Source organism: Panthera uncia, assembly GCF_023721935.1.
Source record: "Panthera uncia isolate 11264 chromosome A1 unlocalized genomic scaffold, Puncia_PCG_1.0 HiC_scaffold_16, whole genome shotgun sequence".
In the NCBI taxonomy this organism is placed as follows: domain Eukaryota; kingdom Metazoa; phylum Chordata; class Mammalia; order Carnivora; family Felidae; genus Panthera; species Panthera uncia.
The window spans coordinates 15,641,876-15,666,678 of record NW_026057576.1 but is presented as its reverse complement, the minus strand read 5'-3'; the positions used below and the strand labels follow the sequence as shown (position 1 = coordinate 15,666,678).

The following is a 24,803-nucleotide window of genomic DNA, read 5'->3' as shown; positions in this document are numbered from 1 at the left end:
AGATCTGCAGTGAGGTTGCCTGGGTGGCTCAGTCAGTTAAGTGTCAGACTTTGGCTTTGGTCATGATCTCAAGTTTCTTGAGTTTGAGCCTTGCCTTGGACTAGGCACTGACAGTGCGGAGCCTGCTGGGGATTCTCTGTCTCCTTCTCTCTCTCTGGCCCTCCCCCCTTGTTCTCTCTCTCTCTCTCTCTCTCTCTCTCTCTCTCTGTCACACACACAAACACACACACACACACACACACACACACACACACACAACACACACACATAAATACCTTAAAAATGATTGACAGTAATGAGGGAGTAGTGCGAGCGCACTGAGAAATCTCTGGGAAGAGGTGAGAGGGGCATATTCACAGGAGTGTAGAAGATGACTAGTCAAGTAGCACCCATCACAGCTTCACCCTGTGCGTGGCTGGACACAGAGGTTGAGGGCTCAGAGACGAGCTTGTCTCTGAACCTGATGGTGGAGTGTGCAGAGATGGACCCCGCCTCCCAGACTGGAGGAAGTTATTTTGCAGACAACACAAATCCTTTTCCCCATTCATGTGTGAGACAAATTGTGAAACCCTGATGGAACAAAATGTCCCTCTTGTTTGCTACCATGATAGCCTATATACCCCATTCATACTGCTTAGAATATTATGTTGAAAATATGTATCACTTTTTCCTTCTTGGTGAACTTCACAATACCCAGAAGTGTGTGTACATGTGTATACACACACGCATGCACGCACACACACACACACACACACACACCTTTATAATAAAACTAATGGAAAATGGAACTGTTTTTCTTAAAATCATAGATAGTTGTTTAGGTTTGGAAGATATTCTAAAGGTTATCTGGTATAGTTCACCCTATGGTATTTATTGTTTGTGCTAAGCCAAGGAAATATAGAATCACCATATTATTCTTGATGTAGAATCACTGGCTTCTGCTCCTTCTTCAACTCTGCTGTAGCAGAGTGTCACAGACTGAGTCTGGAGTTCTCTCTTGTCCAGCAAGAGAGCAGACGTAGAATTGAATACGAGGGAGGCTACTGTCCAGGAGGAGACAAGAGCCCTGAACAGGGGTTTCGTCTCCATATTTATATTTATTGAGCTCACAAGATATTACCCACGTGGCGGACATGAAAAAAACAAGATATTACCCACGTGGTGAATGTGAAGAAAATGATCATACATATGTGAACGTGGAGAAAACAATCAGACAGTAATCATTGACTTGTGTACATAAGAAGCAAAGGGTCTGGGGGACAAGTGAAGTTTGTGATAGACGTACAATTGTATATTGATGTCATATGGAAAGTAATTTCCTGAAGGTGATATAACAAGTTACTCATGATCCCATTACAATATCTCAGTAGCCCATCTCGGGTGCTTTCACCCCGTGGTGGCGGCTTTCTTCCCTAAGTTTTTTCTAACCCATTTCTGTAAGTAGAACCTATTTCCCCACAGCAGAGCAACAGGAGAACAATTCAAGATGAAAAGACAGAATAAAGTTAGCAGAATGGTTTGGGTGAGCAAAGTTTCAATAAAGCAATCACATATTTTCTCATGGAGGGCTGTTATTTTTAAGGTTTGCTTGGCTGCCTACGGTGACCAAAATATTATTAAAATATGATCACAAAGTAAAAAACTTTAAAAAGTATATGATCACAAAGAAACCCTTGACCTAAAGAAATCTAATTCAGCAATCAACTGCCACTTTGAGATAAATAAAAAGTAAATAATACATAATCTGCATCCTCATCTATTTTGTTTTCTGTACAATATGGATTTTTGAATTGCTTTTACATCCGCAGTTTTGGGAAAGTAAAGGAATAGTGCCCCTAACGTTGAAGAAATATCCATTTGAGATTTTGCAAGACACAAATATTGAAGAAACTTAACATTAATGAAAGAAGGAACTAGTACCATTGTATTTCCAAAGTAAAGCGTATAAATACTCAGTGGATTTGGGGAAGTCTAATACACGTTGTCATATGAGATGAATTTTTTTGTGTATGATATACTCTTCACTCTAAATGGAATCAAAATATTTTTGCTTTGTGCAGATACAACTATTAGTTCTACCTATGAAATGCTTAAATTTTTAAAAATTTTATTTGATAAGTTAGGTACATATTAAATGTTGCTAACTCATACCTCTCTTGTACACTTTATTCTAGAATATCAGAACCCATTAATCCTTTATCATCTGAGGACCTTTGCTTCTTCTGGCCTGACTTTAAATTACCAGTCTTAGAAAAGTACACTTTAAGTATATTCCATTTAGTACTTTTCAGCCTAAACTTAATGCCTGACTTGCAGGTAGTATTCATTAAGTCAAATGTCCTAGAAGCACCTGTTTAGGATGAATTTTTCATTACCATATCATGTTCTACTTAACCGTGATCTAGGCTGCCTGATCCTCTGAACCAAAAAAAAAAAAAGATTCGATGTCTAACTTTGAAATTAGGGGGAATTAAGGGGCATTCTGATATAATCCTCACCCCCACCACCTAGACACACATACACACACTGACTCCTGGAAACATCACCTGGTACAGGTATGAGAAAAATGAAGCATAGAATTCAGGAAACTTGCCAAAAATTACTGAGAATATCTGTTCTTAAGCCAGGCTTAAAATTCAGGTTTTGTTTAGAAACAAATAGAAATATTTGTCATACACATCACTTTAATTCTACCTTAAATATTTGTGGAATAAGGAAACACATGCAAATATAAATAAATGTTTTAAGGCTTGTTTTGCATAAGAGGAAATATTCCATGGTTTGGAATCAGATGGAGAAGAATTCAAGTCCTACCTCCCTCCATCCCTTCCTGCTTGTGTGACCCAAGGGTGAGTTTTTAACAAGAAGCAGAAAATGGTAATGGGTACCTCTCACAATTATTATGAGAATTAGAAATTGGAAATACTTCACGTGAACTGCCTAATGTATTTACATCTGATGTAATATCATTATCATCATCATCATGCCCAAGAAGCATCATCATTCAAGAACCAAACATGCCAATTTGACCAATGTCTAAAGATTCACATTTGTATCCTATATCTAGGTTATGATGAGGTTTCAAAGATGCTGATGTAGATCACTGGAGTCAAACTTATTAAATTCTGGTAATGAAATTTCTTGGGAAAGACTTCCTGGATATCCCCATAATGGTTAGGAGGGCTGTGAAGCTAGGAGAGGTTGGGTCGAGCCAAGAAGTTTGACCCTTATTTCAGAGAGGTCTAGAAGTCAGGAGAGAGGAAAAGGACCACGCTTATAAAACCACAATTAAGTCTAAATAAATATAAATAAGTTATTATATAGCAAATAAAATGTAGTTTCACTCTGAATAAGGAAAAAGGAAAGGAAAAAATTATGATAGAGGAAAATGATCAGAGGTGATCCCTTAGAAGAATAAACAGATTTCCTTAGGGATATTTTAAGGGGTATGTTTTCAGAAGGCACTAAAATTTAACATTGTCAGATAAATGCAGGCTATCTGCTCACCTAAGTCACTTGTCTCTTTTAATAGATGAAATAAAGCAAATCAAATTTGTTTTTGGCCACATTTAAGGAAAAGACTGCCATCTGGTGAATATTTGAGGCCGTTAAAAATATATGTAATAGTTTTAAACATCTGATATGAACTTAAAAATTAGTTACATACTTTATTTTTTTTACTTTTTCAGTAGACTACAGTTTCTGCACTCTGCAGTATTAGCAGAGCTTTTGTTAAGAAACTATAAAATTATAAGTTTCCATGAAATTAGTTGATTTTTACCTGATTTTATTACCTGGTACAATTGCATCTTTTATAGGTCACCTAATTCAGATTAAAACTTACCAAAAAAAAAAAAAAAAGCAAACAAACATTTATAAACCAGTATGATCTATACTTTTTGGATTATTTTTTTACTTTATAGCAAAATGACAAAAATGATATTTTTAGATGACTGTGATGCTAATACATTCCATTTGTTACAGAAAACCTGATCCAAAAGCAGGAGAAGGTCATTTTTCATACTGTAACTGGCTCTGTAGTAGGAGTCTGTTTTGACTTTAGCTCCTTCTGTATATTTCACCTGAGGCATGAGAAATGAGGAATTAATCCCCACTGTTTTCTTCTTCTAGTAAAATGCTGTCCCTCCATGTATCCTAATATATATCTATTTTTGACACATTTAAAATAGAGGTTAAGAATTCTCTTAGGTTGCTACAGAACTCATAAATTACTGAAGGTCTTTCTTACATCTCAAGATCCAAGTTCATTGCTAAAGGAACTCGGTGGAGGAAAGAAAAGAAATGATCCTTTCCCTTTACATGTGCCTTTTTCAACACCCAGTCAAAAATCTAAGTGGTATTTTCTTTAGTTGTGAGTGGAATAAAGACATCACTCCATTCAGAGGAGGAAGGACATCCATCACTTTCTCTCACCTAGACAGCCCTGCCCACATGGATGACATGACTTTTCTGATTAGCTTCACACTGTCAATTTCCAGATTTTTCCCAAGTGTTAATTTAGTTATTTTTATGCAATCTCAGAGAAGAAGTTTTAAAAAACAAGTTATTTTGGTAGCACTGCTTAGTTTTATAGCTTTATTTTTACTCTTGAAAGACTAGGGTTTTATGGCCTTATCCTACCTAGATGCTTAGCGATACAAATAGATTGTGTGATATTGATAAAGCATGTTGTGTTCCAATTTAATTTGCTAATTCTTTTTAGTGAAGCCTTTTTTCTAATTTGTTTCATCATGTGATAACTACTATATACGTATAAAAACTCGTACTGGCTGTTGATGTTGCATTTGAGTCTTTTACAACAAAGTCACTTTTCATTTTGTTGTTGTATGGGGATGGTCTTGGTAGTTCACTTTTCTTCTCAAATTTATAAATACCAGTGTATTTCTTGGGGATAAACTACTGTCCCAACCAAATAAAATCCTGGTCTTATTTTCTTCTACCGGCTACATAATTCTATGTACATCATTGGTATTAAGTAACAGTTTGTCAAATTGATGGTAGATGGATGACTATGGCAGATTAAAAATCTCCATCATCACTCATGAAAATAAACTAACCAGAAAACAATCTGGCAAGATAAAATGGAACATCAAAGAGCTGCAAGCCTTAATTAAGGTAAAATACTCAGATCATTTTCAGAATGAAAACAAGATTATTAATATCTTTGTTATGAAATTTGCTGGGAGGATTTTTTTTAATTTGGTCTCTATTTCACCACAGTGCTCTGTAGGATTTTAAATGATGTATAGCATTCTGAGGAGCCTCACCACATCCTGAAAAGTCAAAAAGTCAACGTTACATGTAAAGCATGCAGATTTACTTCCAGTGATTGCAATATTTCCCTAAAAGCCTGTAATTGTTAAAAAATTTTAAAGTACACTTCTAGACTATATAAATGCCATAATATTCTAGAATATATATATACACATATATACATACATATACAGAGAGAGAGACAACTTCCAATTTTCTGGAATACATATATTCCATAATACATATATTTTCTTTCCTATATATATCTGTGTATGTGTACATGCATACACACACGCGCACACACACACACACATATATGTATATGTATATATATGGACAGCATATATCTCTGGTCAGTGTGATTTAGGGTGCGTTTTTGTTTTCTTCTTTTGTACTTTTTTTTTTTTTTTAATTTTTTTTTCAACGTTTTTTATTTATTTTTGGCACAGAGAGAGACAGAGCATGAACGGGGGAGGGGCAGAGAGAGAGGGAGACACAGAATCGGAAACAGGCTCCAGGCTCTGAGCCATCAGCCCAGAGCCTGACGCGGGGCTCGAACTCACGGACCCGCGAGATCGTGACCTGGCTGAAGTCGGACGCTTAGCCGACTGCGCCACCCAGGCGCCCCTCTTCTTTTGTACTTTTGACAAAAAAGTATTTCTTTGTACTTTTTGACAAAGTACTTCTTTTGTACTTTTGAAATAAGTACTTTTGACATTTTAAAAATCTTTAAGCAATAAGGATGTATAGCTATTGTAACAGGAAAAAGTCAATGCTTGTCTCAAAGATCATAATACTTGTGCACACCACAACAACAAAAGGCAGCCAATGGAAGGAAATTATTAAATATATGGGCAGGTTAGGTATAAATATAGAGTTGTTTCTTGGGAGTATTCAATTTTGCTATTCTAAAAATCAATGAAAGGGACATAAAATTTAGGAACCTTACACCCACTGGATAGGCCAATTCTTTTAGTATTCATAAATTAAATCTAAAATTGCATTTAGTATTCTTCAATTTAACTTCCCATTAACTGAAAAATTAAAACAATTGTAGTAATTATCTTTATCTTAATTTTTAAATATTACAGAAGTAAAGCTTATTTTCTCCTCCTTACATTGTAAATCACACCAACTCTGTCACAGCACCTTCGTGTTAAGGTCACGGGATCCTGTGAGTCAACAGGCAGTGCCCTTAACTCTAAAAGTGAAGCTGGTGACGTGCTGGAGGCCATCACACCGACGGTGCAGGAGCCAAGGGCACCTGGCTCCTCAGCCTGATCTCCTCTGCCCCTTTTAAGGCAATGCGTCCAGCCACATGCCCAGTTGTAACCAATCGCAACTGCCAGGCATTCAGACCTAGGACCCTGCAAGGCCCCGCTACCTTCCAGCCTCTCAAGTCTTCTTAGCTTCAGCTGTTGGCTCCATGTCCACTTTGCTTCTCCTCATTTACGGGAACCATTTTGGTTGCCATTCTGGCATTTTGGACCAGCATGGTTTTTCACCAAGACACATGATCCACGTAATTCTGCTGCATGGCTCACTTGCCAAAAAAGGACCCATGTGGCATTTTTTATGATCTTTCCTGTTTAATAGGTGCTGTGACTGAGAAGAGCCTCTGAGAGTGAATTTTCTGCTTGTAGCATAAATTCTTCAAACAAATTTAAGTATTAATAGTGTACAATGGTATATTGCCATATTAGATTGGTGAGACCTTACTCCTGTACTTCCACTTTCCTTCTATTTAACTTTTTTTTTTAATGTTTATTTATTTTTGAGAGAGAGAGAGTAAGACAGAGTGTGAGTGGGGGAGAGTCAGAGAGAGAAGGAGACACAGAATCTGAAGCGGGTTCCAGGCTCTGAGCTGGCAGCACAGAGCCGGTGGTGGAGCTTGAACCCACGAACTGTGAGATCAGACTTGAGCCCAAGGCATCTGAGCTGAAGTCAGACACCCAACCGACTGAGCCACCCTGGCGCCCCTCGCTTTCCCTGTATTTAATATTCATCAGTCAAAGTGGATTAAGATATGAAGATTCAAGTCGTTTGGTCCTACATTCCTGTCACCACGCCCCATCCAACCTGGAGGGCATAATCTACTGCTACATTCCCCATGGTCCTAAGAGCCCCAGGCCACTTGACAATTACAGGCAAGCTTGATAATGTTTGTTTAAATTTAACAGAAACTAAGACATATTTTACTCCACGGAGCTTTCATTGGAACCTAAAATCACAGGACTTGACATTCATGTGCAGCACACTTTAAACAAAACTAAGGAAGAAAAATATAAAACAGAAAAAATGAAGACTAACCTTGGTGTGATTTGTAACCTCTGAAAGATTTGTTTTATTTCACAGTTATCTCTGTAATAATTTAATAGTATGTATTCCTTGGTGTATTTTGAATAAAACCATAAAATAAAAAATATATAGAAAAGTGGAACTTGCAAAATGTGATCAAAATCAATAAAAAATAATTTAAACACTAAATGATAAATCAGCAAAGGACAGTAAGGCAGTTATGTAGTCTTCTATATTTTATACTCCATTGATACTAGTGAGACAAGCACTTTTTATTTTTGCTGAAACTGAATCCTTTTGGAAAGCAATTAAGCGATGTTTAGCAAAAGCAGAACCAAAGAAGACCGATATTCGTATTTAATCCCTCGTTCTTTCATGTATTCAAAAGGGATGCAATAAAGTAAATTACAGTGTATTTTTAATTAAAATCCTGTACAGTCATCACAGTGATATTTAATAGACTTAAAATCTATCAAGGGATAAACACACATAAAATAACAACTGAATTCCACATGGACGAAATAAGTAATATTGCAATTAATTTAAAATATAGTGTGAGTATTAAATCTCTTATGAGGGCTAGGAGTTTGCATGTGGACAAGATTTTCTGAGCTTTCAAGTAAAGCAGACAGGTAGCCTTTACAAACCCCAGTGTGCATGTATATATTCTCATAGATTGGTGACCTATTTGGATGAATTAGTACTTGGGCTACACTGAAATTCTAGATTTGATTAGCGATATGAAACTAACAGTTAACAATTTTTATAGTAAAAATTCACACAAAAACTGAAACTTGGAAACATATTTGAAGTTAATATGATAGACAAAAAAAAGGTTAATATATTTAAGAAAGAATGATGCAAGAAAACAGGTGAGTTCTACCACTCAAAGAATATCATCTTATTCCAATCTTTCAAAAACATTTCTAATTCTATGAGACTCCTATAATTTTGGCATCAAAACCAGAAGGCAGCATGAGAAAGGAATATTATGTCCCATCAAAAACATTATAAATGCAAAAATCTTCACCAATGTATTAGAAAAACCCATACTGCCTTAACAAGCAAAGGAGAAGGAAATATATGACTGTCTCACTATGTGAAAAATTAAAAAAAAAAACGATGTTTATGAACTAAACTATCTAGAAGTTAGTAATGATAACTCCCCAATTACTCTAGCGATTAAACCTAGCCCAAGGTGGTGGTGATTTACACTTGCCATTTGTTTGATGGCTCCTTAGGAGTTGAAGCAGATTTTCCAGTTTTTCATCGAAGAGGCAAATAACACTAATTAGTTATTTATGATTTATCTGTAGCAGTGCACAAAAGGGATCACATGCCATCTTAGGAGATACCCAGCTTAAGTTTACAGTAACAGAAAGTGCATGTACTAAACTTTGATGTCTACACATGCAAAACCGTCCTGCTAGGAAAGGACTACTTTACCTTTCTGATGAATCAAGCACTATAATTGGGACTGCTTTTATGTGCAGAGAAGCAAATGTACGTGGCAAAACCGAACAAGACCGTTATCTGCTCTTTCTCCGAACAGTCTTAGGCTTGTCACATAACACTGGTCCCTTCCTGTTATTCCTTGATTTATAGATTTCAAGGTGCTTTCACTTTTCATCTGCACCACAATCCTCTGAGAGTTAACTTTGAAAACGCTTTGATATATATGTCTCCGGTTCTTATTGTAGATGAGAAATATCTTGAATAAATGCCCACATTTCAACATGGGAAAAGGGAAAGCAGAGAAGTTAGCCCACTTTGTCATTTGCACACAACTAAAACTGGTTGAGGCTGGATTTAATGCACATCTTCTACTCTTGATGCCTAAGCAATTTTCAGAATCTCACAGCTGCCTTACATACCAGACAGATAATCTATCGATTACAAATTTAGAACTTGGAGTCAAGCTGCCTGGGTTTCCTTGTGACCATGAGCAATCTATTTAATGTCTTGAAGGCCTGTTGTCCTTTTTTGTAAAAAGTGGATAATAATAACAGCCACTTCCAAAAACGACTAAGATGAGGTATGAAAAGCTTCTAGCCCAGGATAAGGCACATGATAAGTTATTGCTCGTTAGTTATATACATGTTAGTTATTGCCTGTCTCACTATAATCAGACTCCAAGCATATTTTTATTAATAGTGTCAATGAGCTAAGTGATTTTTGCCATATCTTTGTTCATTTGGTCCAAGTATGTATCATGGTTCTAAATAAATCTGTCATCCAAGTTATTGTAGAATTATATTTACTGTGTGCTTCATGCCCTTACTCAAATCAATACAAACTATATCTATTTGCTGGTATTTTTAATTTAAAGTATACTTTAAATAGGCTCATAGTAAAAATATATAGCCAATAAAATGTAAAATGAATATTAACTCTAAAAAAGTAAAGATAGTTATTGATATTGACTTATTTATACTGGACATATCACTAACCGAGCTCAGGTAAAGTTGTAAGTAGTTTCAAGCCCTTCAAGGAGATGAGAGAATCGGAAATGGTGTAATATGCACCCCTTCCTTACTTTTTTTACAAACTCATTTTTTGAAAATGGCTCTTTCCCTCTTCTTGTAAAAAATTAATTGTAATACCTTCCCTTTACCCCGCCTCCAAGCAAAGAGAAAATGGCAGGTTAAAGACAGTTCAGTTTTGCAAAAGGGCATCAAAGACATGATGAGACCTAAGTTGGGTTTTGAATGTTTGGCAGAATTTGGTAAGTGGGAGGGAATAGGAGCCAACAAGAAAACCATAAATGGAACATTTGACATTGGAATGATTAGATCATAGGTGACATTGGAATGATTAGATCATAGGCTGCGTGCGAGGGTGGAGTATAAAGTAGATTTTAATACACAAAGTTGAGTCTAACTACAGATATCTTTGTTTATCAAAAAGTAGTTAAGATATAAGTAGGTGATACCAAGGACAGTGTCTGATATAGAGTAGATTCTCAACTAACATTTAAAGAACCTAAATAAGGAGGCTTTATGTAAATAACTATGCTGCAGCTCTCCAACAGGACAAAATGAAACCTCAGGGCAATCGCTCCACAATTAGTACATAGAGTATTCTAGTTCAGATGTCCAAGGTATTGTAATATTTCATGTAGGGATATGCCACAATTTGTTCAACCTGTTCTCGTTTGGAAAACGTTCAGGTAATGACAAACAATGATGAAATAAATATAAAGAAATACTCTCATGGTAATTCTTTCTCTGTAGGAAAGGTCCCTCCAAGTGAGACTGTGGTTCTCAGAATTTATGTAAACACCAGATACTTTCCAGCAAGGCTGTTATCGTTCATATTCTTCTAGCTTTCAATGAATGAGGGAGCCTGTAGCCACAGTTCCTTAAATTTGGCAGTATGATGCACGGCAAAGTACTTCATTATTGTTTTAATTTGCCTTTCCTGGACTGTTAATGAGAACCATTGTCCAGTGTTCCTGACCTTTTGATTTTCTTCTGTGAAATACTTGTTTATAATGTACATTTGTTCATTGGGTTGTTTGTAACTTTATTTTCAATTTATAGATTCTCTTTGTATAATATGAAGATTAAATATGCTTCATATGTAGCAAATTTGTTTTACCGTAGTTTACTTTATGACTTTATTTATGGTATCTTTGGCCATTCTACTTAAGAATTGTGTAATAACAGGCTCCTGGGTGGCTTAGTCGGTTAAGCATCCTATTCTTGGTTTTGGCTCAGGACATGATCTCACGGTTTGTGATTTCAGGCCCCACATTGGGCTCCATGCTGACAGTGCAAAGCCTGCTTGGGATTCTCTCTCTCTGCTTTCCCCCCCACCCCCGCTCACTCTCTCTGTCTCTCTCTTAAAATAAATACATACACTTAAAAAAATTGTGTAATAAAATGTGTACTCTTCTGTGTTTCCAATCTTGCTTCAAGAGTTCTCCCCAACCCTGGGGCTATACAACTATATTTTTTTAATGTGTCATTTTTTTCTTTTTACATTTAAATATTTACTCCATCTGAAATTTATTGTTATGAAATGAGATAGGGAACAATTTTGTTTATTTGGTTAGAGAATTGTTACAGTGCCATGTAATATATGAACAACTTTTTCCAACTGAATAGAAATTCTACTTTTTCACATATGAAGTTCCTATACATAGTAAGAAGTAATTTTGTTCAAAATTCTATTCAACTAATTTATATTTCTTGCTATATTCTTGTATCATAATCTCCAATTCATAAGTATTGTAATTATTGGATACATATTCTTCCATATTAAATAATACAATAATTTTATCAAGTTGTATATAAAATAGCACAAATAAAAAATATCCTAAGTGAAATGCCATTAAATGTATGTATTCATTTTGAGACAATTGCCCTAATTAACATATTAGGTCTATCTATCCAGAAACATAATATTTCCCTATATTTTGGATCTTATTTTGTGCTCTATACCATTTAATTATTTCTTCTTATAAGTTTTATTAATTTTATTCAGTTTTTGTTCATAAATTTTGTATATTTTGTCTCTTTAATAATGACCACTTTTTCATTCTTCATGTAATCACTTCTGTTTATAACTTACATTGCTAATACAGAGAAAATACGGATTTTTGTATGTGAATCTTGTATTAAGCTATTAATGCTTCTTAGAGTCTCTTAGTTTTTCAAAATATATGATCATGTAATATTCCAAATGGAGATAAATTTGTGTTTTAGTATTTTTACTAATATTTTATTTCCTAATCTTATTGCATTAGGTAGAAACTCCAAAATGTTGAATAATAATGGTAAAATAAACATTTCATTTATTGTTAATTTTAATAGACCTTTAATAAAACTTTCACTCTTTATCAGGAAGTTCTCTCTTGGTTTTTGGTAAATATTTTTTATCATAGTTAGGAACAGCGATGGATCCTTATCAAACACCCTTTCATGTACAGTATCATCACATTTAAAAAATACTGAAAGTTGTGCAGACACTTCATTACACCATTCCTAGGTTCATTCACTCATTCAGTAAGTATTTATTAGCTCATGTGCCATTCTTTATTATTCATGTGCCATTCTGGAAAAACCTGCGCAGTCCCTGCCCTCATGGAGCCTATGTTCCAATGCAGGGATGGACAACCCAGGTAGATGCATATTAAGCTCCCGCCAAGGGCCATGCACTGTTCTAAATGCTTTACCACAAAAACCTGCTATCTCTCATAACAGTGCTACAGTAGATACTTTATTGGCCCATTATACAGATAAAAAAGTGAAGCACAGAGAGATGCAGTAACTTGGCCAAGGCCACATAGCTAGTGCAAGGTAAAACCTCTTTGTAAACCCAGGCACTCTGATTCCAGAGTCCATGCAATTATACACACACACACACACACACACACACACACACACACACAGTAATGAATTATAGTGAAAAATATAATGATAATCAAAAGTATTTACATTCCTGAAATAAACACTATTTTTACACGGTTTTATTCTTTTCATAACCTGTTGGATTCAACTTGCTAATAATTATTGTGGTTGTCTCCTTTCTAGAGAATTTTTAACCGTATCTTCATTTTCCTTTTGACTTTGGGGATATTTTTTGGAAGAGGATTTCTTACTTTGTTAACCCCTAAATTCCTGGTGTATTTATTTCTTATTTAAAATACAAAAGTAGAGGTGCCTGGCTGGCTGAGTTGGTAGAGCATGCAACTCTTGATCTCAAGGCTGTGAGTTCAAGCCCCACGATAGGAGTAGAGCCTACTTAAAATTAATTAATTAATTAAATTAAATAACATTAGAATTTTTTCAAAAAATAAAAGAACTGAAACCAAGAAAATAAACAAGTATAAAATAATAGGAAGGCAAAACTAATACTATTATTATTCATGATAATATTAATATGATATTATGAACAGGCCAGTGGCACCTAATTAAAAGAGTCCCACACACACATAAACTAAATTAAGGAAGACCTATGTTGTTTATAGGAGACTAAGGAAAATAAAGTACTATTTTGTTTTTTATTCTCCAACCTCAAATCCTACCCACCAATTCCTAGGTTACAATGAAACAGTTTAAAACTGAATTCCAAACTGTTTTTGGATAGTCTCTTTCTGTCTCTTCTGCTTCAAGTATCTTACTTATTAACTATATTACCAAACCCCAGGCACCATACAAATAGACATTTGAATTAACTCCAGTATTGCAAGACTCATTGCTCAAACTATTTCTTCCTACCTACTGGAGGTGAATCACTTAATATTTGGTTACAATACTTTCTGGAAAAGTTGCTCCTATAAGATATATGAGTGATGTACCTTCTGAATTCTAGTATAACAACATGCATCTTTTATCCAAACAGGAGAGTGATGATAACTTGGCTGGATGCGGTGTTCTTGAGTCACAATCTTTTACTAAAAATTATGTAATAGATACAATGATATGTCTTGTAGATTTTATTTTTTTAATGTGTAGTTATTTTTGAGAGAGAGAGAGAGAGAGAGAGAGAGAGAGAGAGAGAACAAATCGAAGGGCAGAGAGAGGAGACACAGAATCTGAAGCAGGCTCCAGGCTCTGAGCTGTCAGCACAGAGTCCGGTGCGGGGCTCGACCTCACAAACTGTGAGATCATGACCTGAGCTGAAGGTGGTCACTTAATGGACAGAGCAACCCAGGAGCCCCTTGCAGATTTTAATAAGAAAAGATAAGAAGTTTGATATTAGTTGAATCTCCATTGTCACCTACTCATTTTTATAGACCCATCATTTTACATTCTTTCTCTTAAAAAAAAAAAACTTGGAAGTCTGAGATATCAGCAGGATGTGTCTAATTGTATGTCATTGTTTTCATTGTTTCAACCAAAGACCTGATGAGCCCTCTCAGTGTCCAGACTCAACATTTCCTTAGAATAGGAAAATTTCCCTTGATATTTGTGCTCATTTTTTTGTCATTTTTTCCTCTGTTCCCTCTTTTCCCCTTAAATAGCATTTACTTACATGTTAAGTCTTCTGGATTTCTTCTCAAATCACCAGGATTTTCCTTCATGAAGTAAACATCTTTGTGTGTATGTATGTGTGCGCACATGCATGTGTGTGTGTCGTGACCTATTTGTTCCACTTGACATTATAGGACATTTGTAACCATATAACATTCTATCTTGAAATTAAGATGAAAAGTGTAACTTTTTTATTTCAAAAATAATGCTTTCTTTCTTTTCTTTCCAAAAAGTCCTTCAAATTCTCTAATTACCTTTCCTTAAAAACAACTCTCTGGTTAGTGCTTTCCAGTTAAAATTCTCATTAGAGCTTTCCAGTTCTAATTAAGTCAGACTTGAAGAGCTTCTTAACTTAAAGATGCAATAGATAAAACTCAAGGATATCTGTGAACGAGGAGAGAAAAAAATACATCTTTATTTTTACTAACTTCTAAGTAGAATATATAATTTCCTTCGATTATGAACATAGGCCAAAAAGTTAGTTTTGCTAGAAATTATTGTGTCTTTGTCAATAGTAGAAATCATAGATATTTTCCTCTCATATTACCATTTTAACATATACTTGATATATTTACATGCTGATCATTATTTCAAAATTAGTCTAATTACCTGCCAATAGGTCTTTGTATATAGCGCATTAATAGAAAAGAATATGTGTTACTACATCACATATTAGTCTTTAAATAGATTTTAAATATATTTAAATACTTTTTACTGTATAATATTATGCATTTATGTTTAGAAGTATTCTTTCTGAATAAGCATCCACAGGATGCTCCATATTTTCAAAGGACTCTGTAGTACACGAAAACTTAAGATTTAGAACCATATATATATAATAGTGCCTGATTCCTTTTAAGCTGTTTTTTATAACTATTTTCTGGATTAAGGTTTCTTTAGATGTCAGATCAAACTATTAATGTCTTTAAGTTTTCAGCTGCTCAGAAGTAGTGGAAAGCACAAGAATCTTTGCTCTTATCAATCAGCTGTGAACATACCGATAAATCATTATCTGGTCCTGTGCTGAGACCAGGAGCGAAGGGAGTTATTTTTTCTGCACAGAATTTTGAATTCTGTTTAGTCTTTCCAGGCAGCAATATGGGCCTAAAATAAAGTTGACTTTGTTTAGATAAGATCGTAACCTAACCATTCATTTGTTCATCCATCCATCTCTTCATTCATTCATTTATTCATTCATTTGACAACTACTTGGTTTGTGTGTGTGTGTGTGTGTGTGTGTGTATGTGTGTGTGAAAATTTCAAATTCTAAATAATTGACATTTAATGAATCTTTAAACATAACTCTAAGTGAAAACTCCCTTCTGTTGATTTGAGTTAGACTGAGCATATGAAAAAGATAAATTTAATATTCATAATCTTGAGTTTTAAAAAATGTAGGTTTTGACACTTTAGATAAAAAATATTGATTCCAAAGGAAGATGAAACTAAAGAATTCAACAAGCTTTTATTGAAGCGCTTTTAAAAGGGCCTCATACATTTTCTATTAAAGTGCCATCAACTGGAATTTTTAAAAATTGACTGAATCATAGAAATTTCATGTTACAGGGGATATTCTTTTTCATATAGCAGAGATATTAAGAAACATTCACAAGATAATTAAGTAAGCATATATCCAATTTAGAACGTGGATATATTTAGTCTTAGTAATTTAGGATACACCAAATAATATTATATAAGTACATTTCTTTTACTCAATTTATGCAACCCACTTTAATAATGCTTAATTTAAGGGAATAAATACTCTTAAATTGGAATGGATGTTACTCTAGGATAAATTTCCCTCCTAGAAATGTATATGTCAGTATTAATAGTTCAAAAGTATTTTAGTGACAAAGAGACATATCTATATTTGGGTAGAATATCACACTCTAGATTTTAAACTATATGCTTTGGACTGGTGCTGAATCACTTCAAGGTGAAGAATTTGGATAAATTTGAGAAAAGCAATCCATTTATGAGTTAATAGGTTCCTTATGTTATTTGTCACTTTTAATGTTATGTGCCATAAATGATTCGGTAAATAATGTAACTAATGGTATGGCAAGGATGACCAAAAAGTATTGAACAAATATTCATTCATAAAGCTTAAACAGAAGAAAGGCCAGAGCAATCTTACAGTTATGCAATAAAAAAAAAAAAAAACAAAAACATTTACTTGGTTTCAGGGGCCTCTTTTAATTGCCTGTTCTACTTATAGTTGTAGATTACTGGGTCAAGTATGTCATTAAGTCACTTGAATTTATATTTTAAAAAATGGTGGGTGCCTGGGTGGCTCAGTTGTTTAAGTGTCCAACAGTCATGATCTCGCGGTTCATTGAGTTTGAGACCCTCACCGGGCTGTCTGCTGTCAGCACAGAGCCTCCTTCAGTTCCTCTGTACCCCTTTCTCTACTCCTCCCCTGATCATTCTCTCTCTCTCTCTCTCTCTCTCTCTCTCTCTCTCAAAAACAAACATTTGAAAAACTTTAATTTTTCGGTTATGTATTGTTTGTTTATTAGTGATCTGAGTATAAATTTTTATGCATATATGTTTGCCTGGGTGTAACGCTTTTATGTCTATAGATTTTACTTCAGCCAAAGTAAGTCAAGCATAGTGTGATTTTTCATCTACAGTATTATGCTCATGATATGCACATCTGTCCTTAACTATGCCAAATGGAAAAGTAAAAAAAAATTTTTAAACTATGTTTCTATCAAAATCATTTTTAGGTAGTAGCTACCGAGCACCTACAGTGACCTATTTATTTATTTTAATGTTGGGAAGTGCACTCTTCACTTGCAACATTAGAACCCCAAGAGGGAAGAGGAAGAGTTGCATCTTGAAGATAATGAATAAAGCAAAGGAGAGAGGTCGGAACCACATAGATTGGTTTGAAAATGAAGCATGGAAAAGAGGGAGCCAGCCCATTTTCTGGATTTTCTAAGGGTTTCTGAGATCCAATGCCTTGTATTTTAGACTTTTTAAAATTTCTGAGTATTTAATACATAGCAAAGTTGAACCAACTGATAAATGTCCAAGCTGCAAGAGCAAAACACTGAAGGGCCTCTTTTACCTTTCATTGTTTCTCACCTTCTGCGGTCGGTTCCTTTGCCATCTGCACTTGATTCATTTGCTCAATGGAAAGCTCAGACATCTGATTCTATGACATCACCCTTTGCAAACAGTATCATGGCATAGAGCACATACTATCTGTCAAGCATTTTGCTAAGTTAGAAAAAAAGAATAGTAGCCCAAATATTCTAACATTTCTAAAAGAACTACTTATTCTACATTTTTCAGCTCCCAGTGTATTTGCTACTTGTTAAGGAATGTAAAATGTTGCAGAACACTAAATTCTTGTTAACTGAATGAAAGTTACCAAACAATTCTTATGTTTATAGCATATTTTCACAGTTAATAGTTTATTCTAACTCCTCCGGTTCATTATAGAGACTGTAAGACAGAAACACTACCCTGAGACTTTGGCAAATACTTGGAAAATTTTCAGAATAGGGGCACCTGTTGGCTCAATCGGTTAAGCGACCGACTTCAGCTCAGGTCATGAGATCAGGTCATGATCTCATGGTTCGTGAGTTCGAGCCCCGCATCGGGCTCCGTGCTGACAGCTCAGAGCCTGGAGCCTGCTTTGGATTCTGTGTCTCCCTCTCTCTCTGCCCCTCCCCCACTCATGCTCTGTCTCTCTCTCTCTGTGTCAAAAATAAAAACATTTTTAAAAAGTTTAAAAAAAAGAAAATTTTCAGAACAATGAAAACTTGTGAGTATCTGAAGTGATGTTGCGAACCTTGTTTCTTATTATTCTGAGTATTCCACATGTTAGCTATTATGGTGGTGGATTTATAAGGAATTAGTAAACATTTTTCAGTTTGTTGAGAGACATGGCAATGTGGTAAGTATGACAGTCATCTTTTTGAGGGTGTGGACTGTTTCAGCTTCGTTTTCCTAATTTCTCAGAGCATGATACAGCGCCAGACAACACAGTCAATAAATATTTGTTGATTGATGTATGAGTGAATTATTGAATCCCAGTAGTTATAAGCCATGGTGACATTTTAAGAAAGGGAATTGTCCGAGAGATTAATATTTTGGAAAATGTATCTTTGCCATAGTGGAGGGGAAGACTTGAAGGTCATCAAAACCTGTATTTTCTTGTTATTTAGTATAGTTTGTATTTTATATTAATACCTTTTATAAAACCTTTGTGTCCCTGTTTTGCTTCACTAAGGCTTCTGGTCTATTAGCTGGTTAAGCATAAACCCTTTTGCTCCATACCTTCCTTTCTCTCCATCAGTCTCTCTCAGTTTTTTTCCTTTTAAGAACATTTAAAAATGTACATTTTCCTAACTTTGTATTGATCTTTGATGAACTGTTACATACATTTAATGCCCACCGTTCATCCTTTTCTATGTACCCCATCATCTCATCCCATAGTAGATTCCTCAGGAAGGACACTGTGAGCATAGCATTTCCTAAATTCTTGCATTTGTATAGCTGTCTTTTCCAAAAGAACTCAGATGAACTGAATAACTTCCCAGGAAAATACAGTTTATACAAACTGACCCCATTATTGATAGAAAAGCCAAGCTAATTGGTATGCAATAAATAGGAAACGTTATCGAATAACTATCCCATAAAAGAAGAGCATTCTTGATGGGTTTCACAGGACAGTTTTGAACGTTCAAATATCAGATGATTTCAGTGCTACTTATTTTTCCTGCACGGTGTGGAAAACGGATCAATCACATTTTGGATTCTTCAAGAAGCAGATAAAATTAGATGATTGCAAAAGATTTATTGGAAAATGACATTCTGAAAGTAAAAGGGAAGGAAGCAGGATTGAGAAAGGGAAGCTATTAGACCATGATGCAGAACTGACAAAAATCCCTGCCAGTGTAAAGGGGAGCTCAGAGGAAACTTATCTACTCGAGGTCTCCCAGGTTGTGTGGAAAGAGCTCGGCTCTTGTCTAGCTTACTTGTGCAGTCATTGTCCTGGGCTCCAAAACTGAGGAGGACCTGAAGGGGTGGAGAGCTGGGGCCTGTTAATGGACCACACTTTTTACGGGCAGGCAGTAAATCCTCTCGAAGAAAGATCTGAGTGGCACATCTCCCTGTCTCCCAAAGGAAGAGAGAACTCATATGCTTTTTTATGAAGCAAGCACAGTATTCAAACAGAAATTTGTTGAAGACAGCATAGTAAAGATTATAAATCAATCTCACTTCTGAACATGGACGCAAAAAATGTAAATAAAAATTTTAGTCTTACTAAAAATATTACACATTTGACCAAATGGGATTTATTTCAGGAAAGCAGAATGTTTCAATGTAAAGAAATTCATTCATTTAATTTACCATATTTTTAGGAGTAAGGGGAACAATTATATAATCATCTCCATAGAGGTGGAAAAGGCCTTAGGCAAATTCAACACCCATCCTTGATAATAAATAATAAATAAAAGAATTCAAAATGATTTCTTGACATAAGGAGTGGCATAAACAAATAGGGAGATATATAGACTTATAGGTGGATAATTGGCAATACCGGTATAATTTGTGATAGGAAAATTGCTATAACTGCTTAAGAAAACTATTTGACCCAGAAATTACATTCCTAGATATGTATTAGCAGACACGGACAAAAAATGTGCATAGGAGCAATATTCCTGGCCACAAATAGAAACTGGAAATCACACAAATGTTATCAAGAAGAGAATGTTAAATAAATTGTCCTATCTTCATAAATGAAAACATTATGCAGACTTGAAATTACAAAAATGATTACTAACAATATTGATGTATTTCAAAGAGCTGATGTTGCACAAGGAAAGCTAGATGTAAACAGTACATACTTTATGATTCATTTATATAAAGTGAAAAGTATGTACAAGTAATCTATAGTGATAGCAGTTAGATTTGTGATCACAAAATGTAATGGGGGCACCTGGGTGGCTCAGTCAGATAAGCATCTGACTCTTGGTTTCAGCTCAGGTCATAATCTCGCCGTTGGTCTCATGGTTTGTGGGTTCAGGCTCCACGTCAGGCTCTGCTCTGGCAGTGGGGAGCCTGCTTGGGATTGGGATCCTCTTTCTCTGCCCCTCCCCCACTTGCACTTTGTCTCTCAAAATAAATACATAAATAAATACATAAATATATATATATAAATACATAAATATATATATATATATATATATATATATATATAATGACTAGGAGGTGACAAGAGGAAGATTCATGAAGTGCAGTCACTTCTGGATTTTTATCTGTGTTGTGTTACACAGGTGCATACACATTTCAAAAATATATCAAGCATCACATTAACATTTGTGCATTTTAATAAATGTATCTTATACCTCAATAAGTTCAAAATTAATAATTATTGCAATGCATCACACCATGTTAAAAAATAATGGAAGGGGGGCGCCTGGGTGGCGCAGTCGGTTAAGCGTCCGACTTCAGCCAGGTCACGATCTCGCGGTCCTGAGTTCGAGCCCCGCGTCAGGCTCTGGGCTGATGGCTCGGAGCCTGGAGCCTATTTCCGATTCTGTGTCTCCCTCTCTCTCTGCCCCTCCCCAGTTCATGCTCTGTCTCTCTCTGTCCCAAAAATAAAATAAATATTAAAAAAAAAAAAAACGTTGAAAAAAATAAATAAATAAATAAATAAATAACGGAAGAATCCATGGGTCCATAGTGATACGCAATAATAAAAAGGAAAAGGGGAATATTTTTACATACAGAGGAATACGACTTAGTAAATGTAGAAGTGATGATAGGGTAAGAAAACTCCCAATTTTCAAACACCATGGAATCATTGAAGCAGGCATGTAATTACTACTCAAGTAACAGGCAGTTTTTTAACAGTGTTTTTGTTTTATTACTACTTTCCTTAATGAATAAGAGAAGCCTAGAGCCTTTCCTTTGGGACATGTATAAACACTGATGTGTGCCTGCCTGGCCAGCTGGTCAGAGGCCCCACACACTCCTACAGTGGGGACATTTAAGATCAAACTGTCCCCGATGTCTAGTGTTCTCTGACCAGCTGGGCATCAAGCAATTAATGGTAAAGACAGCATATAATTTATTGTTGAATTTAGAATACATTTTAGAGTAAGAGGAAACTCTAAGACAATTAAAATGACATAATTAAAAAAAGTTATTTATGGACCAATAAATTATTATTATATTTGTGGTCTTATAAAACAGTTTCACTCAAAAATTATTTTCAAAGATGAATACGGACAAAATTAAAGATGTCCGTATATTTACGAAACTAAAATTTCACAATGATTTATTGAATATTAAAACTCATCAACAGAATATTCTTGGTATATTTTCACATATTTTATCAGTTATTTTACTGTATCTCTAATACTAGGACATTTCTTATAAAATATGAATGCCTTTGGGGTGCCTGGTCACTCAGTCAGTTAAGTGTCCAACTCTTGGTTTGGGCTCAGGTCATGATCTCATGGTGATGGACTCAAGCCCTACATTGGGCTCCGCCCATGCTGACAGCACGGAGCCTGCCTGGGAGTCTTTCTCTCTCTCCCCCTCTCTTTCTGCCCCTCACCCACTTGTGCGCATTCTCTCTCTCTCTCTAAAAATAAATAAACTGTGAAATATGAATACTTTTTAGTATGGTCATATTTATTTTTTCACAAAATTTCTTGAAATATTTTTCAAAGTTGAATTTTATGGTTAATAAATTAAAATCGTTGACAGCTTTTGAAACCTAGAGAAATCTAGAATGAAATTACACTGAATTCAGAACCCACTTCAAGTTGCATCTATCACTTAAATATACATTTAAGGGGCTCCTGGGTGGCTCAGTCGGTTAAGCGTCCGACTTAGGCTCAGGTTATTATCTCACTGTTCATGAGTTTGAGCCCCACATTGATCTCTGTGCTGACAGCTCAGAGCCTGGAGCCTGCTTCAGATTCTGTGTCTCCCTCTCTCTGCCCCCTCCCCTGCTTGTGCCCTGTGTCTCTCTCTCTCAAAAATAAATATTTTTTTTTAAAACTATAAAAAATATTCATTTAATATAGGAACTTATTTACTTACATTGTTTTGTTTTCCCTTGTGTCTGCCTTAGAAAAAACTTAAAGTTTTGGTTAGTAAAAGATCACTTCTTGTTCAGTTCTGAGTAATGACATTTTTCTCTTTGTAATAAATATATAGTTAAATTTTTTTTTAAATGTTTTTATTTATTTTTGAGACAGAGAGAGACAGAGCATGAATGGGGGAGGGGCAGAGAGAGAGGGAGACACAGAATCGGAAACAGGCTCCAGGCTCCGAGCCATCAGCCCAGAGCCTGACGCGGGGCTCGAACTCACGGACCGCGAGATCGTGACCTGGCTGAAGTCGGACGCTTAACCGACTGTGCCACCCAGGCGCCCCTATAGTTAAATTTTTAATTAACTTCATATTTAAGGTGAAAACTGTTCACTTAAAAAGTAATGAAGTATGTATTGACTCCACTTTAATATATAATTCTATCTCAACAGTATTGTTCCTTTGTATTTATAATCACATTTTAAAACTAGTATGTACTATATTTATCAACTGATTGCATACATTTTAAATAACCTTTTAAATAGACAACTACATCTCGTTAATTTTTATATGGTGTTTCTTATAAAACAAATAGATATTCTAAAGTTTGTTTAATGTTTATTTATTTTTGAGAGAGAGAGAGAGAGCATGAGCAGCGGAGGGGCAGAGAGAGAGGGAGACACAGAGTGTGAAGCAGGCTCCAGGCTCCCAGTTGTCAGCACAGATCAGCACAGAGCCCCACGTGGGGCTCAAACTCATGAACAGTGAGATCATGACCTGAGCTGAAGTCAGATGCTCAACTGACTGAGCCACTCAGGCGCCCCAAAACAAATAGATATTCTAAATGGTCAGATAAATTAGAAGCATACAGGTTTAATTATTCTCATATAAAGAGTATACTTCTGTTTAAAAGTAGTATAATTAAAGTTTCACATGAGTTTTGTTTTTCTCCCCACAGTTGTTTTGCTTTTGATCCTTCTATGGTTTCCTTCATATTTTACAGCATATTTTAGTCATCGTTTTTTCTGCCATGCCTGTTTAACTTATCCTTATATAGCATTTATTTTCATAGATGCTTCCATCACTCTGTGCCCAGAGGAAGAAATGTTAAACCAAAAATTGGAAGGCGGTGTGGTGTAGGGTAATACATAGAGGGTGAGATGTCAGACAGGTGGACCTGGGATCATATATTAGGTCTTCCTCACTGAGGAATCACATCTATAACATGTGAATGATAAATAGTGAGGGTTAATGTACCTAACGGATGTTGACTAAATCGTGCCTATTCTATTATTTTTGTCACTACCATTCCTAGAGTAAAACCCAAAGGAAATTGCACGTAAACACACTGGTGACCTGATTCATTGGGAACCATTTGCTTCTGGTAAAATGGTCATGTTTGCAATGGAGCACCTGTTGCCATCTGGAAAATATACTATAGAGCGATAGATAAAAACAGAAAGCCTGAGGCTAGCCTTCTTAAGTTCTACTGCCACCTATAATCAGAGGCTTGATTTTACGAATTCAGTAGAGAAACAAACAAATATACAAAGAAAAAAAATACTGAAGAACTAAAAGACTTCTGTTGCACAAGAAAAGCTTGGGTTTAAAACAAATCATTATTTTTCAGTGTATTTCTTCATTATTTAGGGAGTCCATACCTCCAGGAAAGGAAAGCAAAGATTGCCAGTCAGGAAATAACTTGGAAGCAAGAAAGTCTTTCATCAAGTAAAGAGTTCCCATAACCCCCTTATTTTAAGATTTCATAAAATGTCATAATTCAGATTAAACAAATATGATAAGAATAATGTGTCATTAGGGGCGCCTGGGTGGCTCAGTCGCTTGAGTGTCCAACTTCGGCTCAGGTCATGATCTCACAGCTCGTGAGTTCCAGCCCCACGTCGGGCTCTGTGCTGACAGCTTAGAGCCTGGAGCCTGCTGCAGATTCTGTGTCTCCCTCTCTCTCTGCCCCCAACCGACTCTCATTCTGTCTGGATCTCTCTCAAAACTAAATAAACGTTAAAAAAAATTAAAAAAAAAAAGAATAATGTGTCGTTATATTGAAAAGTTTTTCTAATTTTCTCTTGTCTTCTGGCAGAAAAAAAAATACATCTCTCTCCTGCAAAAAAAAGCCTGGCAAAAGATTTATGAACTTTGTTTAGCGTTGCTATAGCATGCTGTTTGAAA

General features: G+C 35.4%; 1 protein-coding gene across 1 annotated transcript in view; it reads left to right on the top strand.

The window, feature by feature from the left end:
- The window catches only part of TRPC4 (transient receptor potential cation channel subfamily C member 4), a 195,889-nt gene that overhangs the window by 63,106 nt on the left and 107,980 nt on the right, over positions 1-24,803 (top strand). The gene's annotated exons all lie outside the window — the stretch shown is intronic.